The sequence below is a fragment of the Schistocerca piceifrons genome, chromosome 3 (genome assembly GCF_021461385.2).
Source record: "Schistocerca piceifrons isolate TAMUIC-IGC-003096 chromosome 3, iqSchPice1.1, whole genome shotgun sequence".
Lineage (NCBI taxonomy): Eukaryota > Metazoa > Arthropoda > Insecta > Orthoptera > Acrididae > Schistocerca > Schistocerca piceifrons.
In genome coordinates this window covers 684,992,444-685,020,298 of record NC_060140.1, presented here as the reverse complement: position 1 = coordinate 685,020,298, position 27,855 = coordinate 684,992,444, and positions in this window count along the sequence as shown.

The following is a 27,855-nucleotide window of genomic DNA, read 5'->3' as shown; positions in this document are numbered from 1 at the left end:
TCCGCACCAGAGAGGTTAATTAATTGATCAATTTAATTAATTAGTCATGCGAACTTTGTTACATTCACTTGCGGAGGTAGTAAGCTTTTAGCGTGTCAGGTGATAGAACTTTCCAAATATATTGGGCGGTTGTGTGAGGTAGGTACGGCAGATTCGAACCTGTTCAGAAAAGAAAATTTGGGGTGGATAGTGTCCTTTGTCTGGCACGTGGTTGACAGGTTCCATCCTGTCCAGCGTTAAGTGCTCGGGGCCACGCTCCGCGAAAACATGTTCACGTAGGTGGACTCTGCGGCACTGGCGGGGGAGCGCGCGCCGGCCCGGCGACCGGACCCCAGCCGCCTGGGAGCAGCCACGGGCTAACGGTGATCAGGGAAGCTTCCTCTACAGGCGACGATATGAACTAAGTCAGTCGGAGCATGGACCACGTGCCGAGTGCACAGAGTGTTGCCGCGATCTCGAGGATGTGTACTAACTCTATTGGAGAACAAGTGATGACGGTACTGTTTGAAATAAAGACTTCAGTCCTTTTGCCACGAATTCACGGGAGGTGACTTACATTAGTAAAAGTGCACTTTATTACTATTTGACACGATTTTCATAGCTTAGGAGCGAAACAATAAGTGAGGGCGAAAAATTCGTAGGATGAGGTGGACTTAGGGTAGTGCACATGGCCCAATTGGTCTCTTTTTTTTCTGTAGGTGTGACAGATTATCGTGTTTGAATTTCAATTTGTGAGAGACATGTTGTTATGGAAGTAAGGGAACTGGCTTTCTTGCCACTAAAATCGACTATCTTGAATAAATAATAATAAATGCTAATAAATAATAGTAAATGATAATAATAATAAATGGAAGTACGGTTTTCCAGATATTATGGAGTGTGAATTTGAACATGGCACGATTTTCTATGTTAGTGGAGGTAGGCCAATAATAATAAATTATAATGAATGATAATAAATGATAATGAATAATAATAAAGACAAGTACTGTTTTGCAGCCATGCCATTATCATGTTGGACTTGGGGCAAATTTTCTAGTGGAAGTAGGCAAATAATAATAATAAATAATTATAAATTTTAATAAATGATAATGAATGTTAATAAATGATAGTCAATAATAATAAAGACAAGTACGGTTTTGCATGCATGATCCTGTTGGAATTTGAATTTCGTGCCTATTTTTTCTGGAGGCTTAGGTTAGTGGACGTAGCCCACTTGGTCTATTTTCCCGCAAAAATTCAAAATTCTCGCCATATTTTCTGGAGGTTAGGGTAGTGGACATAGCACAATCGGCCTATTTTCCCGCCAAAAGCCGCCATCTTGGATGATGTGATGCACTGATGCCAAGTCTACATGCCGCCATCTTGGATGACGTCATCGCCGCCATCTTGAATAAATTTGGCAACAGTGGAAAGTGGGGCCGCACGAAGGTTGCCCCAGTATTGTTACTGGCCATAATAGCAGTGCCAGTAACGTTTAACTTTCAGCTGAACGCTGTTGCTACCAAACTTGAGTTTTTCATGTAAATTCCAGAAGCATCCCTACCTGCCGAATAGGAGAAGGAAAGGAATCTAAATATGGTTCGCCAGAAGCTCTTTGGAGGTGCAAAGCTAGTCGTGAGATTGGCCGGAGCTTGTTAAGTGCCTGTGGATTGATGGATCGACCGCAGGAAGGGAGAAACAGTGCACAACCAAGATTCTTCCAAAACCCATGTTTTTGTACTGAGAGTGATTTCTCAGTCAGATCGCTGAGGCGCCGGCTCCGTATCAATCGTGATTAGTCTCACTAAGCTCCGATATGTTTGCTGTTTTCAAGTTTGTACTTAACATGCTTCTAGTGTTCTTGCTTCTGTTAGCGCTCATCTCTTGGATTCAGACACTGTGACTTCTGCTGCGCAGCTAACTGCCTCCTTTGTTTTTTCTGCTGTTTATAATTAGCCTTCAGTGTAGTAATTAATACGATCGCTAATGAAGAGTGTTAATCAGACCTTTGAAGTCCACGAGTCTCCTGCGGCAAGCGTTCTGTCGCGTCCGAAAATGCGCACCTCTTGTAGGTTCCCTGTGACAGTGTCTGGCGCTGTTCCAGGTCATCATCCTGCCTTCACTGGGAATTATTCTTCCTGCATTTGCTCCTCACCGCTCGGAAATTGCAGACTGACCTCAGACCCCAGTATGCCCCCTGTCTTGTGTTACGATACGACGTATTACACTTGTCACACATATTGTTGTTTACGTGCAATGATTTATTTGCTCACTAAATTTTTTGTACACTTACACAACGATCTACAGCCTGTAACTACACATTTGTGCATACACAATGATCTACAGCCTGTAACTACACATTTGTGCGTTTTGTCTCTCGTTTGCGTAGACACATTTCAATGTTTACCTGTTTGTTGCATTTGTTCCGTGTATGAGCGTTACGAGAGCACAGGATCTTACAATGCCGTGCACTCAGTTTATATTCTTACAACTAAAACAAGGAGACTATAGTTTTGAAGAGGAACGGAGGTGAGTTAGTATACTCTTTAAATTATATTTTAAAAAAAATTCCACTCTAACGTCACTAAATTAAGTTAGGTCTGAATATCTTGCTGAAAAGTCTTTTTTTCCCTTTCCAGTTAGTTCACTGAGTCATAAATGATTGCTGAGACCATCCGGTCCAGTACATCAATGTTCATCCAAAACGATCTTCAGACCCGTTTCCAGCGCTAATTGGAGCTATTGCACGTTTCCGTGTTGAGTGATGATTATATACGTCTTTTTATGTTCTTTGGAGGTTGATAAAGTAGATTGCCCTTTTTGATTCTCTACTTATTCACATTTAGTTAGATCTGTTTTGCGTAACAACGATTTAAGTTTTCATGTTTGTGTTTGTCCAAGCCCCACTGTAATGTATAAGAAATGGGTTACTGGTGGAAGGCACACACCCTGTCGCTGGTGGATTGTGCTTCTTTCTGGAAAGCACTAGGGAAAAGAGTAGAGAACAGAATGCTGAAATGAAGGCCGCGGGAAGGCAGAGATAGAGGACTGTCGGAGAAGTGTCCTGTAGTAGCTGCAAAGCCCACCATACAATCGGTGTTATGTGCGAGGCAACTCCGCGTCGAATCTAGGTTTGTTACCACGAGGCAAATCTGACCGAATTTTCTGACCGAGAGCCTTGGTTCGTGCGCAATCGCAATTTGGTGTCTGGTATGGAGACGCAATTCCGAGTCCTGTATCGAGCAGTTGGGGCTTTAGTACTCCGGTCGAGTCACAGCTGCGGCGCGCAGTTCACTGCTTTGCAGACTCCCGATGCTACAAGGTAAGCATTGCGCTGCTCTGGCTTGATAAGAATATTGAAGGGGAATTTCTCACCAGTTACAGAGTTCGCCTCCGCAAAAATCAGCAACAGTACCTCCACATATTTAGGCCGCATTAGCGGGCAGTTTTCTGTTCATCGTCTCTGTCAATCCGGTGAAAGATAGCGTTACCCGCAGTCTAAATAGGAACAGTGAATGGGTCTCCACCCATTCTCGGCTTTGTCAACTGAATTTCAGCAGTTTTTGTATACCTTAGAATTATAAATATTTCTGTTTGCTCGTCGAATTTCACCCTTGTTGTTTTCGACAATAAATCTGTGTAATCACACTGGACACCTTCAGTTTCAGTGGAAATAAGACCCTACAACTCTTTTTAAATTAATTTATGTGGGAGGTTCGTAGAGTAGGTGAGAATCTGACACAATACTTTCATTTCAGTCTCTCCATTAAGGCCAAAATATTAATTAGATATAGTCAGATATTCGTTGCTTATGGTTTAATACTGGTGTAGATAAGAGTCGTTCCGCCACGTTTACCTGACATTGGAGTAGAGGATGGTATCCCACATTACTAAAATAAACTCGCACCACCAATGTTTCTTAAGTGCAACAGCTATTTACTGGTCTTATATAAGACGTTACTGGTTGACTACAAATGTGTAAAAAATAACAATACGTAAACAGTAGTACCATTAACAAGGGAAATTGTCACTTGTAACATTGAACAAGCAAGCATCGAACAAAAAAGTTTTCTCTCATATCTACTACTTACCTTTTATATAATTTAATGTAAACACTTCTCTGTAATAGTGTATTAAAAAGAAGCTAATTTGCATCTAGAAGTAGTTACGTTTCACTACGATTACAAGCAGATGCCTGAAGATATATATAAGAATATAAACATACTTTATATGTGGCAAAACTGTTTCCCCTTATAAATCTTACAACACAATTCGGTTATGATCACGAGAATGCGGAGCAAATGGGACTGTTTCCTTCAGAGAAACTATCCCCCCCCCCTCCCCCCCCCCCCCCCGCCTCACAGCCGTGACGTAAGTCATTTGCTGAAAACATCTGAGTTAATAGTGTGCTTCCGTTTGTTCTGTCGCATGACTGTATCTCTTTTATGCATAATATTTCGGCGAACGATACAGCTGTCGATACACAGTGCTCGGCAGAACACCCAGAAGCACACCGTTAATCAATTATGCCGAGAACAGCTGAAAGACTAAACTGAGGTGACGAAAGTCATGGGATACATCCTAATATTGTGTCGGGCCTCACTTTGCACGGCGTAGTGCAGCAACTCGACATGGCATGGACTCAACAAGTTGGAAGTCCCCTGCAGAAATATTGAGCCATGCTGTCTCCATAGCTGTCCACAACTGCGAAAGTGTTGCCCGTGCAGGAGTCTGTGAACTGAATGACCTCATCATTACGTCCCATATATTTCCCTCACCATTATGTCCCATATATGTCCGATGGTATTCATGTCGCGCGGTCTGGTGTCCAAATAATTCGCTTCAACTGTCCAGAATGTTCTTCCAACCAATCGCGAACAGTTGTCGCCCAGTGACATGGCGCTTCGTCAACTGTTAAAATTCCATAGTTCTTTGGGAATATGAAATTTATGAATGGTTGGCTAAAAATAGTCTCCAAGCAGTCAAAAGTCAGTCAGTTATGGGTTTTGTTGGACCAGAGGACCCAGTTCCTTCCATGTAAACAGAGACCACGCCATTATGAGGCCACCATCTGCTTGCACTGTGCCTTGTTGACGACCTGGGTCCACAGCTTCCTGGGGACTGCGCCACACTCAACTCCACCATCATCTCTTACGAACTGAAATTGGGATTAATCTGGCCAGACCGCGGTTGTCCAGTTGTTCACTAGCCGAGAAGAGGCGCTGCAGCAAAGGTATTGGCGTCTGTCGTTTACTGCCATAACCCACTACCGCCAAATTTCGCAGCATTGTTTTAACGGATAAGTTTCTCGTACGTCCCACACTGATTGCTGCGGTTATTTCACATGATTTTCTGTAGCAGGGAATAGAGGGGAACCAGCGGAAAAATGCTCCTATCAGAGCACAAAAAAAGCAAATATGCTCCTGTTTAGCCGGCCGCGGTGGTCTAGCGGTTCAGGCGCTCAGTCCGGAACCGCGCGACTGCTACGGTCGCAGGTTCGAATCCTGCCTCGGGCATGGATGTGTGTGATGTCCTTAGGTTAGTTAGGTTTAAGTAGGTCTAAGTTCTAGGGGACTGATGACCATAGATGTTAAGTCCCATAGTGCTCAGAGCCATTTGAACCATTTTGCTCCTGTTTATTAAAAGAAAAAGGGGAGTACCGGTTGCCTCATTCTACCTTCCTCAGCACCTTCATAAATGTTCCCAAAAATTTTGGCATGGGAACATATTCGCGCTTCTTTCATGCTGACAGAGAAGGAAATCACGGCAGTGTGAAAGAGACGGAAAAGTAACAAAAACAGAAAGATAATAAGTGGCTGTCGTATAAAAAGAGCAAAGGAGAAAATGGCAGTGTGAGAGAAAGAGACGGACACGTGGCAGTGGAAAATGGGTGACAGTGACAGAACAATGCTAGGAAAGAGAGAAGGAGACAGTGCCAGTCGCACAGGAATAAAGAGAATGGGAGAGTGGAAGTGGGTGAGAGCCATTGCTAATAAGAAAGTCTATGACAATGACAACGAGAAAGCGACAGATAGTGAAAAGAGACAGCAGCAGTGAGAAGGAAGGAATGAGATAGTAGCAGTAAGAGAGAGCAATAGGGAGACAGACACAGTGAGGGAGACAGTATTAATAGGACAAAATGCAGGGGACTGTGGCCGTGACATGGGAGACAGCGACAATGCCAATGGCAATGAGTTAGGCTGAATGAGTGAATGAGTATGGGCAACAGGGAGTGGACGGGTACGAGTGACTTTCATCGATAGCGATAGTGAGAAGTGAGTTGCATTTACATCGTAAATGAAATGTAGGAACAAAAGTGTCGGTTCTTAATTGAAAAATATGCACACTTGATATTTATCTATTACAGCGTCATCTGTCACGAATGAAAGACAATGGTATTATCGTACGCTGCACATATTTTTTAAAGTATAATTTGTATATGCAATGAAAATGGGAGACTACCATTTGGAAATACAGAGTTGACCACGTCAACTGTAGAGGGACGGTTAGGGGGTGGCCAGTTGTAGCGCAGACCTATGTCCCCTTTACTAATATTATTGCCATGGATAAGCGTCTTAATTTGTGTCTTGTCTACTTCTCAAACTCTCGTGAGACATAACCTCAACCATGAAAGTAAGTATTTGTACCACCACTTTTAAAACGAAGAGATCTCTGTGTAGAGTGCGGCTCGGTACCGCGCAGCAAGGTCAAAGCGGGCCCGAAACGGGCGCAGTGCAGCCCCGCCTGTACTCGGCGGCTCGGTGTCTCCGGAAGTCGGCGCCGCTCGCGAGCGCTCAGCGCGCCAGACAATGGCCAATCGGCTCAGCGGCAGGCGCCTTGTCTGCGCCAGCCGGCACAATGCGAGTCCAGAGGAGGCTCCGTTCTGCTCCACCCTGCCGTACTGTGTGTCGCCTCGCCAGACCGCCAGCACGCCTCGCCGCACTACAATTCTGCCAGCGCGGAAGCCACCTCTCAGATGCCCGCCTAAGAGCCGACCGCTGTATAGCGCCTACGACGTCAGCCACGTTGGTCCACACAATGCAGCCAGATCCGACGGCAGCTGTAACTGATTTGGTCACACCCTCCGCTTCCTTCCTCACACCCAGTCGGCCAGCCAGCATCTTACTGCATTACTGTAACACTGGATACTGCCGGGAGTTCTATGCTAGGACCATTTCCTCGTATACCTCAGTCCTCAATTGCACTAGATAACTGCAAAGCAAATTATTTGAAAAAAAAAAAAATACAACAACCAGCCACGTTTTTATAAAGCATATTTTCCTTCTTCGATGGACCAAGTAAGGACCACGCGCCAACTTCAATTCCTTATTAATTGTTCTCTTCTTTTCCTCCAGTACTCTTTCAATTCTTCGCCGTGTTTTTTCTTCTTGTCTTCTGCCCAATTTAGACCATTTGTTTTCGACTCTTATCCCTTGGAATCCTTCCAAATTCAATACTTTCTCCCTGAACACTGTCCATTGTTCCTTCGGCTTTTATATTAATTCTACCTAAATCCTGTTTTTACTCCATGGACCGAACTTGTTGTTAACTTCATATCCCTTTACGTCCCTACCCTTTAGATACGACTAAACACTTCCATCTGCTGGGGCTTGAACGTGATAGCAGTCAGAAACGTACGGTCGTGGCGATTACTGTAGTTCATTTAATGCCGCAGCACGCCACTAGATCGCAGCTTCATCTAGTTCGCGAAGTTGCTAGGCTTGTTTTTTTCCAGTGTCGTTGCGTGAGATGTAGTGGCTTCGTCTCATCTGTAGCCGTTGTGTTACTGCATAATTCTGAAAAATTGCTTGGATTCAATTGGTATCTCGATATCCCTAAGTATTTGTGTATTACCAAAATATCTACTTTGTGTGGTTATTGCGACTGTGGTGCCTGAAAGTGTGTCTACCATCACATTCGTGAGGGTTAGGCGTTGCTCCATTCTTCATTTATTGAAGCTAGTTTTGTTCAACTACAATTTTTGCATGCTTGCATGGTGATTAACGCAATAGTATAATCTTGTATGGAATTACTTAATGTACTTCCAAATACGATTAATTAAACACCACTGTCCTCGAATTGCACATGCTGCAATGTATTGGAACATCTTAGGTAATGAATGGACTTACTGAGGAAAATATATTGAAGTTGTTTAATGGATCAGATTTAGAAGTATGCCAGAGAACATTGGTGCATCGAATTCCGATTTTGTGCAGATGAAATACCAGTTGAAACTATATCAGAATCCTCAAGGAATAATAATCAAACAAAAGAAGAATCTCTCTTAAAAGTTAATTCTGCACGAGTAATAAAGAAACAAAATCTATCAGGCTAAAAATACGTGTGGAACAAACATTTATTTAAACCTAACCATCACCCAGGAACGTTGGATTTTTCTACAATTCTGGTACAATTTATCCCTTGTCTCTAGGTTACTGTAATATATTTTGTTCCGTTTTCAAGTAAATTTTCTTTTTAGTTTCCAAGTCCATTGCGCAACCCCCTTCTGTATTTTACTGTGAATTTTACAAATGAATTCTTTAAGACTGCTAAAGAACTTATCAGCATAATGTGTGGAAGCATGGAAAAATATTAAAATATTAAAATAAATTCATGAACCATGGACCTTGCCGTTCGTGAGGACGCGTGTGTGTCTCAGCGATACAGATGGCCGTAACGTAGGTGCAACTACAATGGAGGGGTATCTGTTGAGAGGCCAGACGAACGTGTGGTTCCTGAAGAGGGGCAGCAGAAATTTCAGTAGTTGCAGGGGCAACAGTCTGGATGATTGACTGATCTGGCCTTGTAACACTAACCAAAAAGGCCTTGCTGTGCTGGTACTGCGAACGGCTGAAACCAAGGGGAAACTACAGCTGTAATTTTTCCCGAGGGCATGCAGCTTTACTGTATGGTTAAATGATGATGGCGTCCTCTTGGGTAAAATATTCCGGAGGTAAAATAGTCCCCCATTCGGATCTCCGGGCGGGGACTATTCAAGAGGACGTCGTTATCAGGAGAAAGAATATTGGCCTTCTACGGATCGGAGCGTGGAATGTCAGATCCCTTAATCGGGCAGGTAGGTTAGAAAATGTAAAATTGAAATGGATAGGTTAAAGTTAGATATAGTGGGAATTAGCGAACTTCGGTGGCAGGAAGAACAAGACTTTTGGGAAGGTGAATACAGGGTTATATATACAAAATCAAATAGGGGTAATGCAGGAGTAGGTTTAATAATGAATAAAAAAAATAGGAATGCGGGTAAGCTACTACAAACAGCATAGTGAACGCATTATTGTGGACAAGATAGACACGAAGCCCACGCCTACTACAGTAGTGCAAGTTTATATGCCAACTAGCTCTGCAGATGACGAAGAAATTGAAGAAATGTATGATGAGATAAAAGAAATTGTTCAGGTAGTGAAGGGAGACGAAAATTTAATTGTCACGGGTGACTGTAATTCGATAGTAGGAAAAGGAAGAGAAGAAAACGTATCACGTGCATATGGATTGGGGGGAAGAAATGAAAGAGGAAGTCGCCTGGTAGAATTTTGCACAGAGCATAACTTAATCATAGATAACTCTTGGTTCAAGAATCATAAAAGAAGATTGTATACATGGAAGAAGCCTGGAGATACTGACAGGTTTAAGATAGATTATGTAATGGTAAGACAGAGATTTAGGAACCAGGTTTTAAATTGTAAGACATTTCCAGGAGCAGATGTGGACTCTGACCACAATCTATTGGCTATGAACTGTAGATTAAAACTGAAGAAACTGCAAAAAGGTGGGAATTTAAGGAGATGGGACCTGGATAAACTGACTAAACCAGAGGTTGTACAGAGTTTCAGGGAGAGCCAAAAGGAACAAATGACAAGAATGGGGGAAAGAAATACAGCAGAAGAAGGATGGGTAGCTCTGAGGGATGAAGTAGTGAAGGCAGCAGAGGATCAAGTAGGTGAAAAGACGAGGGCTAGTAGAAATCCTTGGGTAACAGAAGAAATTTTGAATTTAATTGATGAATGGAGAAAATATAAAAATGCAGTAAATGAAGCAGGCAAAAAGGAATACAAACGTCTCAAAAATATCGACAGGAAGTGCAAAATGGCTAAGCAGGGATGGCTAGAGGACAAATGTAAGGATGTAGAGGCTTATCTCACTAGGGGTAAGAGAGATACTGCCTACTGGCAAATTAAAGAGACCTTTGAAAAAAAGAGTCACTTGTATGAATATCAAGAGCTCAGATGGAAACCCAGTTCTAAGCAAAGAGGGGAGAGCAGAAAGGTGGAAGGAGTACATAGAGGGTCTCTAAAGGGGTGATGTACTTGAGGACAATATTATGGAAATGGGAGATACGATACTGCGTGAAGAGTTTGACATAGCACTGAAAGACCTGAGTCGAAACAAGGCCCCGGGAGCAGACAACATTCCATTCGAACTACTGACCCTGGGACAAACAGTCCTGACAAAACTCTACCATCTGGTGAGCAAGATGTATGAGATAGGCGAAATACCCTCAGGCTTCAAGAAGAATATAGTAATTCCAATCCCAAAGACAGCAGGTGTTGACAGATGTGAAAATTACCGAACTATCAGTTTAATAAGTCACAGCTGCAAAATACTAACGCGAATTCTTTACAAACGAATGGAAAAACTGGTAGAAGCCGACCTCGGGGAACATCAGTTTGGATTCCGTAGAAATGTTGGAACACGTGAGGCAATACTGACCCTACGACTTATCTTAGAAAATAGATTAAGGAAAGACAAACCTACGTTTCTAGCATTTGTGGACTTAGAGAAAGCTTTTGACAATGTTGAGTGGAATACTCTCTTTCAAATTCTAAGGGTGGCAGGGATAAAATACAGGGAGCGAAAGGCTATTTACAATTTGTACAGAAACCAGACTGTAGTTATAAGAGTCAAGGGGCATGAAAGGGAAGCAGTGGTTGGGAAGGGGGTGAGACAGGACTGTAGCCTCTCCCCGATCTTATTCAATCTGTATATTGAGCAAGCAGTAAAGGAAACAAAAGAAATATTCGGAGTAGGAATTAAAATCCATGGAGAAGAAATAAAAACTTTGAGGTTCGCCGATGACATTGTAATTCTGTCAGAGACAGCAAAGGACCTGGAAGTGCAGCTGAAAGGAATGGACAGTGTCTTGAAAGGAAGATATAAGATGAACATCAACAAAAGCAAAACGAGGATAATGGAATGTAGTCGAATTAAGTCGGGTGATGCTGAGGGAATTAGATTAGGAAATGAGACACTTAAAGTACTAAAGTAGTTTTGCTATTTGGGGAGCAAAATAACTGATGATGGTCGAAGTAGAGAGGATATAAAATGTAGACTGGCAATGGCAAGGAAAGCGTTTCTGAAGAAGAGAAATTTGTTAACATCGAGTATAGATTTAAATGTCAGGAATTCGTTTCTGATAGTATCAGTATGGAGTGTAGCCATGTATGGAAGTGAAACATGGGCGATACATAGTTTGGACAATAAGAGAATAGAAGCTTTCGAAATGTGGTGCTACAGAAGAATGCTGAAGATTAGATAGGTAGATCACGTAACTAATGAGGAGGTATTGAACAGAATTGGGGAGAAGAGGATTTTGTGGCATAATTTGACAAGAAGAAGGGACCGGTTGGTAGGACATGTTCTGAGGCATCAAGGGATCACAAATTTAGCATAGGAGGGCATCGTGGAGGGTAAAAATCGTAGAGGGAGGGCAAGAGATGAATACACTGAGCAGATTCAAAAGGATGTAGGCTGCAGTAAGTACTGGGAGATGAAGAAGCTTGCACAGGATAGAGTGGAATGGAGAGGTGCATCAAACCAGTCTCAGGACTGAAGATCACAACAACAACAAATGCAAATGAACTTAAGACCTTTACAGCTGTTAACCTGATTATGGGCTGCATCAGATTTCCTCCGTTCAGATTATACAGGAGAAGTGAGTATGGCTGTCCTCCAGCTTCAACAGTCATGTCAAGAGACAGATTTCTTGCATTTACAAATGCTTTTCACATTGTTGGTTTGGAAAGTACAGCCAGTTCTTGAGGCAGTACGAAATTTGTGCCCGAGTCTTCCACAGGATAGTAACATACTCAGCTGATGAGAAAATCTTACCATTTATTGGTCGCTGTCCACTGAGGCAGTTTACAAGAAACACACCTCGACTAGTCGGATTAAAGAATTTTTTACTCACCACATCAGTTGGTCTTACATTAGACTTCTAAATCTGGCGAGGTGATTCAACTCCTCTATGGACTAAGAAGTTTGGATTAGACCCCTCTGTGATAGTAAGGTTGGCAAAAAAACTCAAGAAAATATCATGTATTTCACAGATATTTCACATCATTGCCTTTCGGGAGAAATTGAGTAAAATGAAGCTCTGCGGAAATGAAACAATTGTGGCCAACAGAACAAAGGGCTTGCTTCTCTCTGAGGCAAGCAAGATGGTTCGTGGACAAACTATAGATCATGACGCTCAAAATCGTGATTTAATACCACAATTAGTCATTTCTTTTCCTGTTCCATTCGATACAGCGAAGGAAAAATGACTATCTATATGCCTCTGTGTAAGCCTTAATTTCTAGTATCTTATCCTCGTGGACCTTACGCGCAATGTATGTAGGCGGCAGTAGAATCGTTTGTCAGTCAGCTCCAAATGCCGGTTCTCTATAGTTTCTCAATACTGTTTCTCGAAAAGGACGTCGCCACCCCTCCAGGGATTCCCATTTGAGCTCTCGAAGCATCTCCGCAACACTTACGTGTTGTTTGAGCATACTGATAACAAATCTAACAGCCCTCCTCTTAAGTGCTTCGATGTCTTCCTTCAGTCCGACCTGGTACGGATGTCAAACACTAGAGCAGTACTCAAGAATAGGTCGCACCAGCATCTTATACGTGTTCTCCTTTTCAGGTGAACTACTCTTTTCTAAAATCATCCCAATAAACCGAACTCGACCGTTCGCCTTCCCTACCACAGTTCTCACAAGCTCGTCCCATTTCATATCGCTTTGCGATGTCACGTCCAGTTATTTAAACCACTTAATTGTGTCAAGCAGGTTACTACAAATGCGGTATCCGAACATTACACGTTTGTTCTTCCTACTCATCTGCATTAACTTACATTTTTCCACCTTTAGAGCCACAGTACTTGATCAAAAGTAGCCGGACACCACCCAAAACATACGTTTATAATACTGCATGCATTTCGCTGCCACCTACTGCCAGACACTCCATATCAGTGACCTCAGTAGTCATTAGAAATCGTGAAAGAGCGGAATGGGGCGCTCCGCGGAACTCACGGACTTCGAACGTGGTCAGGTGAATGGGTGTCACTTGTGACGATGATGCTGATGATGTTTGGTTTGTGGGGCGCTCAACTGCGCGGTTATAAGCGCCCGTACAAATTCCCAACCTTTGCTCAACCCAGTCTCGCCACTTTCATGAATGATGATGAAATGATGAGGACAACACAAACACCCAGTCATCTCGAGGCAGGTGAAAATCCCTGACACCGCCGGGTAGTCACTTGTGTCATACGTCTGTACGCGAGATTTCCACACTCCTAAACACGCCTAGTTCCACTGTTTCCTATGTGATAGTGAAGTGGAAACGTGAAGGGGCACGTACAGCACAATAGCATAGAGGACAACCTCGTTTGTTGACTGACAGAGGCCGCCAACAGCTGAAGACGGTCGTAATGTGTAGTAGGCAGACATCTATCCAGACCATCACATAGGAATTCCAAACTGCGTCAGGATCCACTGCAAGCACTATGACAGTTAGGCGGGAGGTGAGTGAACTTGGATTTCATGGCCGAGCGGCTGCTCATAAGCCATACATCACGCTGGTAATAGCCATACGACGCCTCGCTTGGTGTAAGGAGTGTAAACTTTGGACGATCGAACAGTGGAAAAATGTTGTGTGGAGTGACGAATAACGGTACACAATGTGGCGATCCGATGGCAGGGTGTGAGTACGGCAAATGCCCAGTGAACGTCATCTGCCAGCGTGTGTGGTGCCAACAGTAAAATTCGGAGGTGGTGGTGTTATGGTGTGGTCGTGTTATTCATGGAGGGGGCTTGCACCCCTTGTTATTTTGCGTGGCACTATCACTGCACAGGCTTACACTGATGTTTTAAGCACCTACTTGCTTCCCAACGTTGAAGAGCAATTCTGGGCTGAAGACTGCATCTTTCAACACGGTCGATCACCTGTTCGGAATGCACGGCCTGTGGCGGAATGGTTACACTACAATAACATCCCTGTAATGGACTGTGCTGAACAGAGTCCTGACCTGAATCCTATAGAACTCCTTTGGGATGTTTCGGAACGCCGACGTTGTGCCAGGCCCCACGGACAGACATCGATACCTCTCCTCACTGCAGCACTCCGTGAAGGATGGGATGCCATTCCCCTTAAAACCTTTCAACATCTGATTGAACGTACGGCTGCGAGAGTGGAAGCTCTCATGAAGGCTAAGGGTTGGCCAACACCATATTGAATTCCAGCATTACCGATGGAGGGCGCCACGAACTTGTAAGTCATTTTCAGCCAGGTGTCCGGATACTTTTGATCACATAGTGTAGCTGCCATTCGTCACAAGAACTAGAAATTTTATCTAAGTCGTCTTGTATTTCCTAAAGTCACCCAACTTCGACGCCTTACCGTAGGCTACAGCATCATCAGCAAACGACCACGAATTGCTGCTCACCCTTTCGGCCAAATCATTCATGTATACAAAGAACAACAGCGTAGTCGGCCAATATATTCCTTTCCTCTAAGCATATCTCGCGAAAAGACCAAGAAGGTCAATCAAATCAGAGAGATTCTTGCCCACATTGAGGATTTCTAGCAGTCGTTCTTCCCGCTAAAATTGCGCGGCTGGAACAGGACGAAGGGCCGGCCGCGGTGGCCGTGCGGTTCTAGGCACTTCAGTCCGGAACGGCGTGACTGCTACGGTCGCAGGTTCGTATCCTGCCTCGGGCATGGATGTGTGTGATGTCCTTAGGTTAGTTAGGTTTAAGCAGTTCTAAGTTCTAGGGGACTGATGACCTCAGATGTTGAGTTCCATAGAGCTCAGAGCCATTTTTTGAACCAGGACGAGGGAAAAGTGGCAGTGAGACACAAAACACCCTCCGCCACACACCGCAACCTGGCTTGCAGAGTATAGATGTAGCTGTAACGTAGAATCAGACTACGGCAGGATATTAAGGCTCCATAAGTCATAACTGTTACAGTGTTCGATATTTTTATTTTTGCTACGAAAATCTTCTGGTTTTCACCGATCTTCAAAGGACGTAATACATTTATATCTTTACCAATACTAACTTTTTGTCGTCTGTTTACAAAATTCGCCTCACCAGACAAGAAAGGCAATATTTTATGAATACAACATCAACGAATCACAGTTGGAATCGGTTGACTCATACACAGACTGTCGTTAGAAGACCTGCACCCAGACGGACAAGGCGGTTTGCGATCATTGTTGGCAAACAGGTTGATAGTACCGCGCGTACGTAATGATTCACTTTCGAATTCGAAGGAACAACATCACTGCGCTGCATGGTTGTGAACAGAAGCCTCCAGATGACGCGGCATGGAGTCGTAAAGGTCTGGGATGTAGTCTAGTGATACATCATTCCATGCTTTTTGTACCTGAACGCACAGTTCCGGCAGATCCGTGTATGGAAGTGAAGTGCTGATGAGGCGCTCTATGGCACTCGAGGTTCGCTAGTGCCTATATATTTGTACCCTTTGTCGTTAGAGGCGTGTAACATGGCGGTCTGTAACGTAACCACCTCGCTTCGGGAGAAACTGCGTTCTGTAATGGGGTTCCGAATTCGACGATTTCACCCTGTCCTTCAGCATGATAGTGACAGACCACAGACGAGCGCTACGACATCTGCAACAATCTGACGCCCTGGGTTTCCTGTAGTCGATTACCCTCCATACAGTCCAGACTTGGCCATATCAAATTCTCATCTGTTTCGGAAACTTAAAGAACACCTTCGAGGAACACATTTCGATAGTAATAAAATTATGCAAACAGAGGTGAGATGCCTCCGTCAAACGTTCTACTGTAACGGTATCAACTAAATGGTCTCTCATTGAGTGAAATGTGTTCATCATCAAGTTCACTATGTTGCGAAATAATTATATAGACATAAAGGATAAAGATGTAGAATTAATCTTCCTGGCAGACTGAAACTTTTTACTGGACCAAGACTGGAACTCGGCTCCTTCGCTTTTTGCGAGCACGGGGCCTATCAACTGAGTTACCCCAGCACGACTCATAACCCGTCCTCACAGTCACATTTCCGGTAGTATCTCATCTTCTACCTTCCAAACGTCACAGAAGATCTCAGCGCACACTCCACTGCGGAGTAAAATATTCGTTCTGAGTGCTGTACGATGTTTATAACGTTTGTTTTATTTAAACAGCTGTAAGGGTTATTAATTTTTCCCGAGGACATGCAGCTTTACTGTATGATTAAATGATGATGGCGTCCTCTTGGGTAAAATATTCCGGAGGTAAAATAGTCCCCCATTTGGATCTCCGGGCGGGGACTACTCAAGAGAACGTCATTATCAGGAGAAAGAAAACTGGCATTCTACGGATCTGAGCGTGGAATGTCAGATCCCTTAATCGGGCAGGTAGGTTAGAAAATTTAAAAAGGGAAATGGATAGGTTAAAGTTAGATATAGTGGGAATTAGTGAAGTTCGGTGGCAGGAGGAACAAGACTTTTGGTCAGGTGATTACAGGGTTATAAATACAAAATCAAATAGGGGTAATGCAGGAGTAGGTTTAATAATGAATAAAAAAATAGGAGTGCGGGTTAGCTACTACAAACAGCATAGGGAACGCATTATTGTGGCCAAGATAGACACAAAGCCCATGCCTACTACAGTAGTACAAGTTTATATGCCAACTAGCTCTGCAGATGATGAAGAAATAGATGAAATGTATGACGAGATAAAAGAAATTATTCAGGTAGTGAAGGGAGACGAAAATTTAATAGTCATGGGTGACTGGAATTCGTCAGTAGGAAAAGGGAGAGAAGGAAACATAGTAGGTGAATATGGATTGGGGGGGAAGGAATGAGAGAGGAAGCCGCCTTGTAGAATTTTGCACAGAGCATAACTTAATCATAGCTAACACTTGGTTCAAGAATCATAAAAGAAGGTTGTATACCTGGAAGAATCCTGGAGATACTAAAAGGTATCAGATAGATTGTATAATGGTAAGACAGAGATTCAGGAACCAGGTTTTAAATTGTAAGACATTTCCTGGGGCAGATGTGGATTCTGACCACAATCTATTGGTTATGAACTGCAGATTGAAAGTGAAGAAACTGCAAAAAGGTGGGAATTTAAGGAGATGGGGCCTGGATAAACTGAAAGAACCAGAGGTTGTAGAGAGTTTCAGGGAGAGCATAAGGGAACAATTGACAGGAATGGGGGAAAGAAATACAGTAGAAGAAGAATGGGTAGCTCTAAGGGATGAAGTAGTGAAGGCAGCAGACGATCAAGTAGGTAAAAAGACGAGGGCTAATAGAAATCCTTGGGTAACAGAAGAAATATTGAATTTAATTGATGCAAGGAGAAAATATAAAAATGCAGTAAATGAAGCAGGCAAAAAGGAATACAAACGTCTCAAAAATGATATCGACAGGAAGTGCAAAATGGCTAAGCAGGGATGGCTAGAGGACAAATGTAAGGATGTAGAGGCTTGTCTCACTAGGGGTAAGATAGATATAGATACTGCCTACAGGAAAATTAGAGAGACCTTTGGAGAGAAGAGAACCACTTGTATGAATATCAAGAGCTCAGATGGCAACCCAGTTCTATGGAAATGGAAGAGGATGTAGATGAAGACGAGATAAGATAAATAAGCATTGAGCTCAGAAACCGCACTTAGTTCCAGTAATAATTAGTTACAGCTAAACACATTGTAAGTAGGCTGTTTAGGTTTTTATACTGGTAACACCACGTAGCGCTCTGTATGAAAATACTGGCTGTGCTGTGTGCAGTCTGTGGCTAGTTTGCATTGTTGTGTGCCATTTTAGTGTTGAGCAGTTGGCTGTGAACAGCGCATAGCGTTGCGCAGTTGGAGGTGAGCCGCCAGCAGTGGTGGATGTGGGGAGAGAAATGGCGGAGTTTTGAAATTTGTAAGACTGGATGTCTTGAACTGCTATATATATTATGACTTTTGAACACTAGTAAGGTAAATACATTGTTTTTTCTCTATCAAAATCTTTCATTTGATAAATATGCATATCAGTAGTTAGTGCCTTTAGTAGTTTGAGTCTTTTATTTAGCTGGCAGTAGTGGCGCTCGCTGTATTGCTGTAGCTTGAGTAACGAAGATTTTTGTGAGGTAAGTGATTTGTGAAAGGTATAGGTTAATGTTAGTCAGGGCCATTCTTTTGTAGGGATTATTGAAAGTCAGACTGCGTTGCGCTAAAAATATTGTGTGTCAGTTTAAGCACAGTGATGTATAATTGTTCTAAGGGGACGTTTCAACATCCACACTCTTAAGCTTTACATTGCTACGGGGCGGTAAATAAAGAAGTGCGGTTGAAGCGTTTTCACACGAAATGTGCATATACAAATGTTGGTTAAAAATGTTATTGCAAATTTTGGCTCTCACCTAAGTATCAGGGGATGATTTCCACACTTGGTGCATTAGTGCACTGTTCCACACCCGCGCATATGTTATAGTTTTTGAATTAATTGTTCACTCAGACATGAGTACAGTTTATGCTAGGGAACAAAATTAGGTGATTATTATAGCAAAATCAGTTTATCGCGACACAGTTCAATCACTATTTATTGGCGTTCACACAATGAAATTAGCACTGGTGAGACGGTTCACAGTTTTACTTTAATAATAATTTGACTCCGAGCCCCCAATAGCAGTAATGTAGACTGATATAAACGAACATTACTCAATCAATTCGAACAGAACCAAAAGTCCCACTGTCCTCTTTGTTCTAGCACTTTTGGTGTGAAATCGCAGATCGCCACATGTTCACTTACGCCGATGTATACCTCGTAATTCGCACTCACACAAATAATCGTAGCACTTCCAGTTCACAAAATATATGCTTGCACACTTGCACTATTAAGCAATACTCTTTGTCGAAATAAATCGGCGTGAAAAAGAATTGTCAAACGAACACATGGTCCGCCCTCAAGTGGGGGTCGCTCGCCATCCACCCCCCAAAACGACTGACCAACGACTGACCCTTGGCCGTCTTGTGCTTCAGTTTGGAGTTGCAGCGGATTTCCTACCGCGCAACAACTGGGTTTGTGGAAGTCTGTAATAGCTTACTGCTATTTTTCCTTCTAAGAGTAGGTCTGCACATATTAGATACAGTCTTTAGGTTGTCTTAGTTGCTCAGCACTGGAGCCTTGAGATGATTCGTGGGTTGGCTTGGTTAGTCCAGCCTTAACAAGTCTGGCCACCTGGTGGTGTTTGACCAGTGTGGCCTTTGTCCGAGCTCCCGTATTAGCGTGTTGCGGTGTTGTCGTCGAACTTCTTGGCTGTTCCCTTAAAGCGCCTTCGAAGTGGCAGAATGTCGGCGACGAAGTGTAGATCCTTCGAGGGAAAATCTCGTGGGAGGTGTAGTGCCAGTTTCAGAGCCCTATTTTAGATCGTCTGAAGTCGGCGTAGGTTGGTCTCCAATGTGTTACCCCATACTACCGCTGTATGTTCCAGCAGGGGGCGAATTGTAGCCTTATACAGCGTGAGACCTAAGTGGGCAAGAAGCGTTGATGTTGGGTTTAGCACAGGGTATAGCAGTCGTAGTCTACCCTGTGCTTTCGCGCTCACCTCTTCAATATGTTGGCGCCACGTTAGGCGTTTGTCCATTGTGGCGCCAAGGTATCTGACACTGGCACTCCACTCTACTGGACGTCCTCGGACTGATATGCGTGGCAGTCCCGGTGGAATGTGTCGTCTTGAGATCAGGATGGCCTGCGACTTTTCAGCGTTGTAGGATAGTCGCCATTTGACTGCCCACTGCGTCAGGTCTTCTGTGGCCGTTTTTAGTCTCCTTTGGAGGAGGGCTGCACTTCTGCTGTGGCCGTAGACTGCGGTGTCGTCAGCGTACAGAGCGAGTTTGATTGGCTCTGTACGCGGCAGGTCCGCTGTGTATAACGAATAGTGTCGGGCCAATGACCGAGCCTTGTGGAACACCAGCGAGTATTCGACGCTCCGTGGAAATTCTACTGGCAGCTCGTACGTGAAACGTCCTGTCCTGCAGATAACTCTGCAGGAGACTGACATGCGGCGTCGGAACCCCCAGTACAAAGAGTTTGTACATTGGCCTTTGTGCCACACGGAGTCAAAGGCGCGAGACACGTCGAGCAGAAGAGCGCCGAAGTACTCACGCTGATCAATGGCTCATAACGCCTCTTCCGTTAGACGCAACAGTTGGTGGACCGTCGAGTGACTCTGACGGAAGCCGAATTGCTCACTGGGCAAGATGCCCTGGCCTTCAATGAGCCGGTGGAGGTATGTACAACCTCTCGAAAACTTTCGACAGAGCTGACAGTAAGCTGATGGGACGGTAGTTCCTCGCCAAGCGGATGTCTTTCCCTGGCTTGGGAAGGGCTACCACCTCAGACTGACCCTTGGCCAACACACAAAACACAAGGATGGGGCCCCTCCACGCCCGCACCAACGTGGTGACCATCACAAAAGGTCTACTGTCACCTCCGTATGCATGTTAGTTTTGAATCAAGGCGTCACAAGATGCAGGCTGTGATGTTATCCATGCGTCTGGGTAAGACTACTCATTAACATGGTCCATCAGGAGATAGAAGTGGTCGAAAGCGATCGAAGGGTAGCGGTTGTAAGAGCAGAGGAAAAAAAGTGCCAAGGCCAGCGCCAAGGGAAAAAAACCTCTGCGACAGTAGGACGGGTAGTAAGGGCAGTAGCGGCTTGCTATCTGCGACAGTGCATGCAAGGTGTGGTTGTGTTAGTTCGAGGTATCGTGCATCGTTACCTTTGTCGTTGTTGTAGCTTGTTGCGGCGCTTGCTGCTGTTGCTGCGTCCCTGCAACAGTTCAAGGTCGTTGTGGATTAGTGGGCGATCGGTCATAGATCGGCTCACGGACTGTGTAGGGGTGTGTGTGTGGCTGGTTTGCGTGCTGTGTACAGTACGGTTTCCTTGCGGTTGCCTGTTTTTCGGCTAGTCGCACATCTGGGTTTCCAGTAATAACTGTGTTGCAGGGGCTCGCCAGTACGGTCGTGTTAGCGTTCTATAGACCATAGATGTTCAGTTCCTAGCCAGTAATGTCTTTGGTCTGTTATGCTTCCATCTATGGTTGTGGTCGTAGTTACCCAGAGAAAGGATAAACGGGTTGCGCGAGTGTCTCGTGTTATTGTACAGTCGTGTGGATAGTTTTTGGAATACCTGCAAGATAGTATCTAGCCGGTATTCCCGGTGAAGGTCCGCGATGCGTGTGTAGCGCGGAGCGTTGCTTATGATTTTGAGTACTTTGTTCTGTATGAGCTGCAGACGGCGCAGGCGAGTTGGCGCAGCGTATCCCCAGACAGGGGCTGCGTACGTCATCAGGGGTCTAATAAGTGTCATGTACATGGACCTAGACACCCTCCTGTTTAGTGTGCTACGCCTGTTAAGCATAGGGTAGAGTTGTTTGAGCCTCGCGTTAGCTTTGTTGGTCACGTGTTGAATGTGGTCCCCCCAGAGTAGTTTCCTGTCCAGCCAGACACCGAGGAATTTGACCTTCTCGCGGAAACGTATTGGGCGTGTGTGTAGTGTTATTGGGTTGCAGTGCTGATGTTTGCGCAGTTGCTTCGGTCTTCTAGTGAACAGAACGGCCTCGCACTTGTCGACGTTTCACCAGCCAAGGCTCCGCCGTTCTGAGTGCGGTCTGTAGTCGTGAGTTAATGTTAGACGGCTTCCAATCTTGCGCAAGGATAGCAGTGTCATCCGCGTAGATTGCTACCGTCGTGTTATGTGTAGCTGGGAGGTCGTTGATGTAGAGGTTAAACAGTAAGGGCCCTAGGATACTTCCTTGGGGTACTCCTGCCTGTATACCATGTCGTGTCGATTGTTTGCCCTGCACGTCAGTGTTGAAACTCCTGTCCGTGAGATATGAGTGTATGAGACGTACGAGCCCGTCGGGGAACCCTGCGTCACTGAGTTTGCGTATTAGGCCGTTGTGCCATAGACGATCGAAAGCCTTTTCGATGTCCAGGAACACCGCCCCAGTTGCCTTGCTTGTGTTGTATCCGTGTGTTATGTATTCAACGACGCGGAGGAGTTGTTGTGTTGTTGAGTGGTGATTCCTGAAACCGAATTGCTCCGGTCTCAGGGTGTCGTTTGTGATGAAGTGCCTGGTGAGTCGTTTTAATATTACCTTCTCAACGATCTTGCTGAGCGCGCTCAGCAGACTGATGGGTCGGTAATTTTGTGGGAGGGAGTGGTCTTTCCCCGGCTTCCTGAACATCAGGACCTTGGCCGTCTTCCAAAAGGCGGGGAAGTGTTGGTGTTTGAGTATGGCATTCGTAATGTGTGCTAGGTAGTCTACAGCTTTGTCCGTGAACTCCTGGAGGGCACGGTTTTGAATGCCATCGTGACCAGGGGCCTTCCTAGCGGTGGTATGCATGATGGCCCATTTGATTTCTGCTGTACTAGCTTGTCGGATGTTGGTGCGCGCTGGTTGGGCCAAGATGCGTGTGACCTCCTGGTCCGTATCAAGTGTGAATGCTGGGTCTGAGGGATCCAGGTTCGGTGTGAATGACGCTGCGAGTGTGAGGGCCATCAGTTCCGCTTTTTCTTCCGCAGAATATGCTGGTCCGTCTGGCCCTTGTAACGTGGGGGTGTACAGTTTCTCCCTGGTGAAGTGTCGGGCTAGCTGCCACACGCCAGGCCGCGTGGTGTCTAGCCCTTCGAGTTTCTGGCCCCACTGTTGTGTCTTGAATGTTTGTATTTTTTCCCGGATTATACCCTGGAGCCTGTTAATGTGCCGTTTGAAGTGCTGGCGCCTGGTACGCTGCCAGTGTCTCCTGAGGCGGTTCCTCATTGAGATTAGGCCCAGGATTTCCTGGGGCAGGGCAGCACTGTGTTGTTGTGGTGTGCGGATTGGTATGGTGACCCTTGGCCAAGATGACCGCTCGCTTATATAGGCTCGGACGTCAACACCCCCCCCCCCCTCCCCCCCCCCCTCCACTTGGTTATGCAAGTACCAATCTCACCAGTTAAGATTGCAAATTTTGATACATACATCCCTCGACAAAAATAAGTACACCATCGGAACCACGCTAAAAAGTACATCTTATTTACCATGTTACATTAATTTATAGGATTATTCTATCGCCTGTAAATGAAGTTTTAGTTTTTGCAGGATTTCGCCACTTAGCGCAAATTTGTTTGTTGACATCTGTGCTGCAAAGTTTTAACATATAACTACATATAGCACCGTTTTTAGACGTAATCTATAGCGATCTACACACTGCGCTGTTAAAAATCTTCATATCTATAATAATTAATTAATTATGGGCGATAAATGTTAATAATAATTTATGAAATATTTATGAATCTTAACATATGAATATGGCAATCGATCAGCTATGACGTAACGTTTTTAATGAGTGCTCGCTCATCCTTGTAAGTTGTTATTTACTATTTTTATTAATCTTTCAGTATACGTGATATTAACCGATTTTGAGGTTACTATAACTTTCGCGTCTAGTGACTTGAAATAAAAATCGATCTTTCAGAAGGTGCATATTGCTGACCACAATCCACTGCCGCATTGCTCTTCACCGTAAGTTACACAGTTTTCGCGTAATGCGCGAAAAACTAATCAATGCCCCAAGCTGCAGGCCACGTGGCCGCACGGCCGCAGAGACCATCCCACCGACAGTTGCAAATCTCGCGCGGGCGCGCCACGCGCTTCCGCGAATGCGCGCCATGTAGCTCTCTCGCTCTCCACAAAGCAATCCTTTCATACTAGAAATATCCATCTAGTAACGTGGAAGTGACGGAAAAATTAATAAATATTATTTGATGACGCATATTTCTGCAGAATTTTCCTCTGAAGTTTTTCTGTTTTCGCTAAGTTGTCTAGAAGTACGTTTCACGATGATCGTCAGTGTCAGTTTGTCAGATAGATTTTCACTCTCGTTCAGAGAGACAAATATCTGGAAGTGGTATGCAGCGGTAAGCATCTGAGTGAATGAATGGTAGCAGCAAATAGCCTGCTACCTCAGGTCTTGCATCGTGCGTATAGAAGTCGAAGGAAAGCGGATAGCCTCATACAGACATAACTTTCGTAACAGGCGTGCGCTTACGATGGAGCAAGTCCAAGTGTGACAGCTGTCACAGAAATGTTTCTGAGTCTTAAGGATTATGAAATCCTAAGTGGTCGAAACAGTATATTCTGGAAACAAAATTGTATGTGCTGTGAAAATTATCTCTTCTATTAATTATTGCCGATTTAATATGTTTATTTATCAGAGGAAGACCAATCGATAGACGGTTAAAAGGTGTGAAGGAGTTTTAAAAAAAGAGGTGGGGACTGGACCAGAGTGAATACAGAAAACGGTGGGATACAGGACTAGATGCTGAGGCTTTTTTTCAAATAGACGCAGCCTGGGGATGGAAACTATTCAAGATGACGATAATGATGAGTTATTACTGCGAATACGTATGTGTATTCGAATTAGTAAGATAAATGAATATTGTTATGTTTATTAACTACGTATATGGTATCGTGAGAACTGTTTCTAGACAGCATGAGTGAGCCAGTTTATGGTATCGGAAAAAGAAACATTTGACAATAATTTGTTATTTAAAGGGGTAGTCATTTTGATATTTTTTGCTTTCATAAATTTGTTCTTTTAATAAATTTTTGGTAAAAGTTATTATGTTGTGATTGGTTCATAGCAAAAGCCGCGGGGTATCGGGGTTTATACCGACAATAATTGACTACGATGTATAAAAGAACTCTAAACAGATGTGATAATGTTTCGGAATTATGAGTTGAATTTTACCGTATAGAGTGCCGCAAAGTGGTTTCGACGAGCAAGAAAAACGAAAGTAAGGAATCCCAGATTTTATATGTAAACTGGGACCTTTGAATTAACTAAAATCCGTGTGGCGTATTGTGCTAATCGGAGCTGACAAACGAACGTTCAAAGGGATCGAGTTGTGTGTGGAATATCTGAGTGAGCATTCTGCCATAGATAATTCATTTTATAATCTTTCCAGTAAAAGGCTCGGTTAGATACCATAAGCTGGTTGTTAAGATTGACTGTGATTACGTGTGAGTGTCGAAACTGTAACTTATGATTAGCACGTGCTTGGCGGTGTTATGGAATCAAAGAAGTAACAATATATTGAAGCTTACATTCACAAACTATCTCTCCTTTAATTGCTCAGTTAAACTGAAACTAAAATCTGTAAAGCAGCCTGTAGATACGTGTAATACTACTGGTTCTACAACAGCTTCTCGAGCAGATGAACATTATTCGTTTTGTCAGAGGGCAGTTGTGTGGACTGGACTACAGAAGAAGAAATCACAGCAAGGTGAGTGGACATTTCCGGTTGGAAGTACATTAAAACCGCACCGTCGCACAGTATTGAAAGAAGTGACTGATGACGTATTAGAAGAAATGAGGGTCGGTATGGAAGACACAGGAGAATAAGTATTAGAGTGAGAGTTTAATGGAACTTTTGGAAGACTTGCTATCAAATGAAGATACAGATAAAACTCCATCGAAATTTCTAAAACCGACGGGTATAGTGGCAAACAAACGGCCACTCGGTTGTTGTTCAATATCTATGTAACTGCAGACACACCGCCAGACATTCGGAAAAATATCATCTGCACAATCCCAAAGATAGCAAGCGTTAGTTTAAGCATCCACGTTGATAATATACATGAAAAAGCAAAGAAAACTGACGATCTGTTACATGACGATCAGACTGGCTTTCGGAAAGTAAAAACACCAAAGACGCAGACGCAAGATATAGAAAATATCACGAAATATTTACATGATTTATCGACCTAGATAATGCTTTAGACAGTATAAAACTGTGCAAGATATTCGAAAACCTAAGAAAAATAGCAGTATGGTATCGGGAAAGACGGGTGATACACAATATGAACAAAAACCAAAAGGCAAAAATAAGAGTGGAGGATCAACAATGATGTACTCTGACTACAAGACAAAGATGCAGCCTTTCGCCCCTAGTGGTCCCTCTCGCATACATTGCAGAAGCAATGACAAAAGTAAAGTGTTTATTCTACCCATATTGGTTGGAGAACACAGCAGCTGTTTTCGTAAATTGCGCTGTAGGAAAATACGGCAACCAGCCACCATGGTACAATGAAATCATTTCAAAAAGCTTGTGGCTAGTTGCAGAATATCCTACAGTGTGTTAAGAGAAAGGTTCAGTGGTGGGACTTAAATTCAGATCGAAAAAAATATCTATGACAAGATTCACTGATGTGAGTGAAAGAAAGCAAGAACTGCAAGACCGGTTGAATGGAACAAGGGCGCCATGAGCACTAGAGCTGTAGCAAACCGCATGTATTCGGTACTGGTTAACAAATAGTTTGTCTGACTCGAAGTACCGAATCGCTACTCAGAAATGCATTTTGTTACTCGTTACCGTACTCCGCGTTCGACTCGTACCGCTCGGTTCTGCGCGGCCGTTTGAGGAAGGTTTACGGACGCACGCCCGTCGGCGCAGCAGTTACTATTTGGAGAATATAGTTATAACTGCACAAGCCTTGTTGTCGTGCAAATTTAGTTTCGTTAATACTGTTTTTGAAATTGGAATATTCTGAGTTAATATTTATTGTGAGGTGAGTAATTTATATAAGCATTCTTGACGAATTTGATGTGCGTGGCTCTATGATTTAGATGGCTATTGTTACAAAATATTTTCGATCTTACTTCTTGATCCGTGTTTGCAGATTAATCCTCGATGATTTGCAGGACCGCCGCCCTTAACGCAAACACACTTTTTTTAATTTTTTACCAGTAAATGTTTCAGTTTAATGGTTACTGTTTGTTTTTTGGTCTCGTTGTAATTGGAGTCCTAATTTGAAATAAAGCTCAATATGTTTTAGTTTATTTAGTTGATTGAAACATGGACATTATTTTCATTTCACTGATCAGTTATTTAAAGTACATACGTTGTATATTGCATTTGTAAAAAATTGTTTTTAGCTTCCACATTAAATCATTCAAAGCCTACTATTTATTTAATTTCATTACTAAACCCACTTCAAACGTATTCAAGTATAAAAAATACATCATAGTACCAATATCATGTATTCGGTACTGAGTAACGTTTACTTTGGTGGACACGAAGTACCGAATCATTACTCATAATTTCGTTACTCGTTACCGTACCGTGCTTTGCGCTCGGTTCTGTCGGCCGTTTTCGGAAGATATGCGCTCGCATCGGCACAGTAGAGGCTATTTCGACAATATGGTTTCTGCTGTACAAGCTTTGTTGTGTAAATTTAGCTTCATTCGAAAACTGTTTTTGGAATATTCTCTGTTAATATTTATTGCGAGGTGAGTAATTTATATACGCATTCTTGACGAATTTTACATGATTTAGTTGTTTATTATTTGTTAGTTCACTTCACTTCACTTCAGAGGCGGATGTGGCTGTAGTGTGGGTAGCCACGAGCTAAGTCGTGGGTGGGGGAGTGTTGACACACCACCGAATCGGAGCTGCCAATCTGGAAGCTAGGAAGTGCGCCTATACCATATAACTGCAGTGGTACAATGGATTCATGAATGCGCATTATACAGATTGTCATTTTCAAATGCGATACTTTTTCACTAATATCGATATTATTTTAACTG